Genomic DNA, 6,893 nt, shown 5'->3' with positions numbered 1-6,893 from the left:
TACCTCTCCCACCAGGATCTAAACTCTGGAGCCAATTGGTAAACAAAACTATACCTCAAACGCTATCCTGGACACAAGGAAAACTTAGTCTCACTACCTGATGTTCTCTTCATGGCATCAAGGAGATAAACTTTTATATGTTACATTTCACTACTGTTCTTATAAAGACCATGGACAGACGGGCAGCTCACCACACTTTCTGGGGAATTACTCAGCCCAGAACATATTGTTTCTGTCTCCTTTATGTGATTCAGTTCCTCCTCATCCCTACACCTCTACTGTTTCTGAGGATTTGCATGCTACTGGCTAGCCACAAACACTACAATGTTTTACCCTGCAGACTAGACCTTTTTGAAGCTGGTGCTGCTGGGATGGGTTGGAATCCACAGTCACAGGTCAAACATCTGAGTCTACCATCTCATTCCCTTAGGAGCTCTTTGAGGAGGGGAAACCAAGCTCATAATGCTTAGCACATCTTCTCTCACATATCTCCTTATCTGGAAGTGTAGGTAAATGACAAGTGAAGCACTAGCTTTCTCCTATTAGTTTGCCTCCTCACTGGCATCTGCTTACATTCTGGTTTCTTCCAAACATAAATTGAAGGTTTGGCTCCTGATGCAAGTCTTTGTATCATTATGGAGGAACATTAACATCCATGAAGATAAACCATAGAATACCACTTTCTCAGCTCAATTCTAGTGACCTTTCCTTGCACTTCAGTTGTCCACAACCATGGCCACATCCAGGATCTTTTTACCATTCAGAACTGCCCCACATTTAAAATCTTCAATTTGTATATTCCTCTAGGTACATTTTTCCCATTAAGGACTTTTTACTTCCTTATTCCTACTACTTCTATTCTTTGGTCTCCTCTTTCCTCTCAATTTACCGGTCCCCTGCCACCTATTTTTCTTCCCTAAATAGCATGGGCCCAAAGGCCATTATTTTATCCACTATATTTTCCATACTCTTAACTTACCATATTTTGACTTAGTACCACCCAAAAATTCTCCTGCTTCAGAAAAATTCTCAGTGCCACACAATGATTTTTCCAAGAATTCCTGGTCAGCTTTCTCTCCCATAACTTCTATAGCCTTAGTGACCTCTTTTTATCAATGACTCTCCTTCTTTCATAATCTTTACCCCTTCCCTCTCTGCTGTTTCTTTTTTCTCTATACAACAATACGTTCAAACCTCTCATTGTTTAAGAAACACTCCCTGAAGCCTGCCTCTCTGTTTGCTGCCCCCTCTCTCCTTTTCTTCTTTTTCTTATAAAAATTTTTTATTATGTTATGTTAGTCACCATATAATACATCCCAAGTTTTTGATGTAAAGTTCCATGATTCATTACTTGTGTATAACACACAGTGCACCATGCAATACGTGCCCTCCTTAATACCCATCACCAGCCTATCCCATTGCCCCATCCCCTCCCCTCTGAAGCCCTCAGTTTCTTTCACAGAGTCCATACTCTCTCATGCTTCATTCGCCCTTCTTTTTACCCTCCCTTCCTTATTCCCTTTCTTCTCCTATCAATCTTCCTACTTCTTATGTTCCATATATGAGAGAAACCACAGGATAATTGTCTTTCCCTGCTTGACTTAATTCGCTTAGTGCTATCTCCTCCAGTCCTGTCCATGTTGCTGCAAATGTTGTGAAATTGTTCTTTTTGATGGCTAGGAATATTCCATTGTATATATGGACCACATCTTCTTAATCCAGTCTTCTGTTGAAGGGCATCTCAGCTCCTTCCACAATTTGGCTATTGTGGACAATGCAGCTATGAACATTGGGGTGCCTATGGCCCTTCTCTTCACTACATCTGTATCTTTGGTGTAAATACCCAGTAGTGCAATTGCTGGATCAAAGGGTGGCTCAATTTTTAATTTTTTAAGGGACTTCCACACTCTTCTCCAAAGTGGCTCTACCAACTTGCATTCCCACCAACAATGTAGGAGGGATCCCCTTTCTCCACATGCTGTCCAGTAATTGTTGTTTCCTGCCCTGTCAATTTTTGCCATTCTAACTGGCATAAGGTGGTATCTCAGTGTGGTTTTGATTTGAATTTCCCTGATGGCTAATGATTTTGAACATTTTTTCATGTGTCTGTTAGCCATTTGTATGTCTTTATTGGAAAAATGTCCGCTCATATCTTCTGCCCATTTTTTAAATTTGATTATTTGTTTCATGTGTACTGAGTTTGAGAAGTTCTTTGTAGATTATGGATACCAGTCTTTTATCTGTAGTGTCATTTGCAAATATCTTCTCCCATTCTGTGGGCTGTCTCTTCATTTTTTTGATGCTTTCCTTGGCTGTGCAGAAGCTTTTTACCTTGATGAAGTCCCACAAGTTCATTTTTTCTCTTGTTTCTCTTGCCTTTGGAGATGTGTCATGAAAAAAGTTGCTGTGGCTGATGTCAAAGAGGTTGCAGCCTATATTCTCCTCTAGGATTTTGATGGATTCCTGTCTCACATCGAGGTCTTTCATCCATTTGGAGTTTATCTTTGTGTATGGTGTGAGACAGTGGTCAAAGTTTCATTCTTTTGCATGTAGCTGTCCAATTTTCCCAGCACCATTTATTGAAGAGACTATCTTTTTTTCCACTGGATGTGTTTTCTTGCTTTGTCAAAATTAGTTGCCCAAAGAGCCGAGGGTCCATTTCTGGGTTCTCTATTCTGTTCCATTGGTCTATGTGTCTGTTTTTGTGCCAGTACCAAGCTGGCTTTCTGATCACAGCTTTGTAGTATGGCTTGAAATCCAGCAATGTGATGCCCCCAGCTTTGTTTTTCCTTTTCAACAATTCCTTGGTGATTCAGGGCCTTTTCTGATTCCACAAAAATTTAAGGGCTGTTTGTGCCAATTCTTTGAAAACTGTCATTGGTATTTTGATTGGGATGGCATTGAAAGTGTAGATTGCTCTGGGTAGCATAGACATTTGAACTATGTTTATTCTTCCAATCCATGAGCATGGAATGTTTTTCCATCTTTTTGTGTCTTTCAAGAGTGATTGTTAGTTTCTAGAATATAGACCCTTTACATCTCTGGTTAGGGTAATAAAGCTGGGGTGGCAATTCTCATAACAGACAGATTATATCTTAAACTAAAGACTGTAGTTAGAAATACAGAAGGACACTATATTATTCTTAAAGGATGTATCCAACAAGTGGATATGACAATTATAAATATCTATGCCCCCAACAGTGGAGCAGCTAAATACACAAGCCAACTCTTAACCAGAATAAAAAGACATACAGATAAAAATACGTTATTAGTAGGGGACCTCAACACTCCACTCCCAGCAATAGACAGATCACCTAAGCAGAAAATCAACAAAGAAACAAGAGCTTTGAATGACATACTAGACCAGATGGACCTCATAGATATATACAGAGCACTACACCCCAGAACAACAGAATACTCATTCTTTTCAAATGCACATGGAACCTTCTCCAGAATAGATCATATATTGGGTCACAAAACAGGTCTCAACCGATACTAAAAGACTGGAAGTATTCCTGCATATTCTCAGACCACAATGCTTTGAAATGGGAACTCAATCACAAGGAAAAATTTGGAAGGAACTCAAACACCTGGAACCTAAAAACCATCCTGCTCAAGAATGATCGGATAAACCAGGAAATTATAAAATAAATTTAAACAATTTATGGAGACCAACGAGACTGAAAACTCAATGGTCCAAAACCTATGGGACACTGCAAAGGCAGTCCTAAGGGGAAAATACATAGCCATCCAAGCCTCACTCAAAAGAATAGAAAAATCTAAAATGCAGTTTTTATATTCTCACCTCAAGAAGCTGGAGCTAACAGAAAAACAAGCCTAACCCATGCACGAGAAAGCAGGTGATCAAGATTAGAGCAGAGATCAATGAATTAGAAACCAGGAGCACAGTAGAGCAGATCAACAGAACTAGAAGCTGGTTCTTTGAAAGAATAAATAAGATCGATAAGCCACTGGAAAGAGTTATTCAAAAGAAGAGAGAAAGGACCCAATTAATAAAATTATGAATGGAGAGAAGAGTTAAGATGGCGGAGGAGTAGGGGACCCCTTTTTCAGCCGGTCCCCTGAGTCAAGCTGGATAGGTACCAGACCAGCCTAAATAACCACGGAATCAGACTGAGACGCAGGAAGATACATCTGGATCTCTACAAATGAACATCTCCAGCGCTGAGTATTGAGGTACGAAGCGGGGAGCCGTGAAACCGCGCACAGATATCGGAAGATAAACGGAAGGGGGAGGGAGCCGCCGCGTTTGGGCACCGGGAAGCAGTAGCCACCTGCACGGGGGAGCGGGCGGACTCATGGACGGCACCCGCGAGAGAGTGGACTGAGGGACTGAGACGGCGAGCCGGGAGCGCACGCCACCAGTCATCTCACGGAACACCGGAATCCCGGTGTGCTCATGGGATCCAGACTGAGACCGGGAGCTCCTGGAGCGCGCACCGGGCGGCTGGCGGCTGGCGGGCCACCTGCACGGGAGAGCTGGCAGATTCACGGTCCGCACCGGCGAAACAGCAGACTGAGACCCTGAACCGGGTGCACGCACCGCCAGGCTTCTCACGGAACTCAGGAATCCCGGTGTGCTCACCGGGCATAGACTGAGACCGGGAGACCCGGGAGCGCACGGGGCAGCTGGCGGCGTTAGAAACACAAAGGACAGAGACGCGCCGGCCCTGGAAGTGAGGGAAGGGACACGGGGTGTGGGGCGCACATCCCAGGATGCTGCAGGGTTGAGCAGCACCAACAGAAACAGAGTTAAAGTGGCCAGAACATCAGTGGAGAACGGGCCGCAATCCCTCTGTTCTGTGACAATTCAGCCTCTGCTGCTCTGACTCTCAGAAGAGGCATAACAGACCACCAGGGAAAGCCGCCAGAGAACAAAAGCCTGGAAATACCAGCTCACAGCGTGCCCATCCCCATCCTCCCTCGCAGGGGACACAGAGACTCTAACCAAACAGGGTTGCCTGAGTATCAGCGTGGCAGGCCCCTCCCCCAGAACACAGAAGGCAGGCTGAAAAATCAAGAAGCGCACAACCCGGGGCACCTGGGTGGCGCAGTCATTGAGCGCCTGTCTCCGGCTTAGGGCGTGATCCCGGCGTTCCGGAAAGGAGTCCCTCATCGGGCTCCTCCGCTGGGAGCCTGCTTCTTCCTCTCCCACTCCCCTGCTTTTGTTCCCGTTCTTGCTGACTCTCTCTCTCTCTCTCAGATAAATAAATAAATAAAATCTTTAAAGAAGAAGCCCACATCCTTAAGATCCCTATAAAACAAGGGGCACGGCCTGGGACCCAGTCAATAATTTGGGCTCTGGACAACCCCGCAACCTCTCCTCATCAGAATGACAAGAAGAAGAAGCCCCCCCCCAGCAAAGAAAAGACAGTGAGTCTGTGGCCTCTGCCACAGAAATAATGGATATCTATGTAACCAAATTATCAGAAATAGAATTCAGAGTCACGATGCTCAAAATGATGAATAGAATTGAAAAAAGTATTAACGAAAAGGTTACTGAGAATATAGAATCCCTAAGGACAGAAATGAGAGCAAATCTGACAGAAATTAAAAATTCTATGAGCCAAATGCAGGCAAAACTAGAGGCTCTGATGGCCAGGGTCACAGAAGCAGAGGAACAGGTTAGTGAATTGGAGGATGGATTAATAGAGGAAAAAACTAAAATAGAAGCTGCTCTTAAAAAATCCAAGCCCACGAATGTAGCTTACGGGAGATTACTGACTCAATGAAACGATCCAATGTTAGAATCATCGGCATCCCCGAGGGGGTGGAGAAAAACAGAGGTCTAGAAGAGATATTTGAACAAATTGTAGCTGAAAACTTCCCTAATCTAGCGAGGGAAACAAACATTCATGTCCAAGAGGCAGAGAGGACCCCTCCCAAGCTCAACCATGACAAACCTACGCCACGTCACTTCATAGTGCAATTCGCAAATATTAGATCTAAGGATACAGTACTGAAAGCGGCCAGGGCAAAGAAATTTCTCACGTACCAAGGCAAAGGCATCAGAATTATGTCAGACCTGTCTACACAGACCTGGAATGAGAAAAAGGGTTGGGGGAGCATTTTTAAAGCTCTTTCAGAGAAAAACATGCAGCCAAGGACCCTTTATCCAGCAAGGCTGTCATTCAGAATTCATGGAGAAATAAAGACATTTCAGAATCGCCAGTCATTAACCAATTTCGTAACCACGAAACCAGCCCTACAGGAGATATTACGGGGGGGTCTATAAAAGTAAAAAGGCCCCAAGAGTGATACAGAACAGAAAGTCACAGCCAATACAAACAAAGACTTTACTGGCAACATGGCATCATTAAAATCATATCTCTCAGTACTCAGTCTTAATGTGAATGGTTTGAACGCTCCCATAAGAAGCCACAGGGTTGCAGATTGGATAAAAAGAAATGACCCATCCATTTGCTGTCTACAAGAGACTCATTTCGAACCCAAAGATGCATTCAGACATTTCACGCAAATGGACCTCAAAAGAAAGCTGGGGTAGCAATTCTCATATCAAATAAATTGGATTTTAAACTACAGACTATAGTTAGAGACGCAGAAGGGCACTATATTATTCTTAAAGGAAGTATTCAACAAGTGGATATGACAATTATAAATATATATGCCCCCAACAGGGGAGCAGCAAGATACACAAGCCAACTCTTAATCAGAATAAAGAGACATATAGATAAAAATACATTAATAGTAGGGGACCTCAACACTCCACTATCAGAAATAGACAGAACACCCTGGCAAAAACTAAGCAAAGAATCAAAGGCTTTGAATGCCATACTTGACGCGTTGGACCTCATAGATATATATAGAACACTACACCCCAGAACCAAAGAATACTCATTCTATTCTAATGC

Source organism: Ursus maritimus (genome assembly GCF_017311325.1).
Source record: "Ursus maritimus isolate PB19 chromosome X unlocalized genomic scaffold, ASM1731132v1 scaffold_X1, whole genome shotgun sequence".
NCBI lineage: Eukaryota > Metazoa > Chordata > Mammalia > Carnivora > Ursidae > Ursus > Ursus maritimus.
This window is presented reverse-complemented; position numbering follows the sequence as displayed.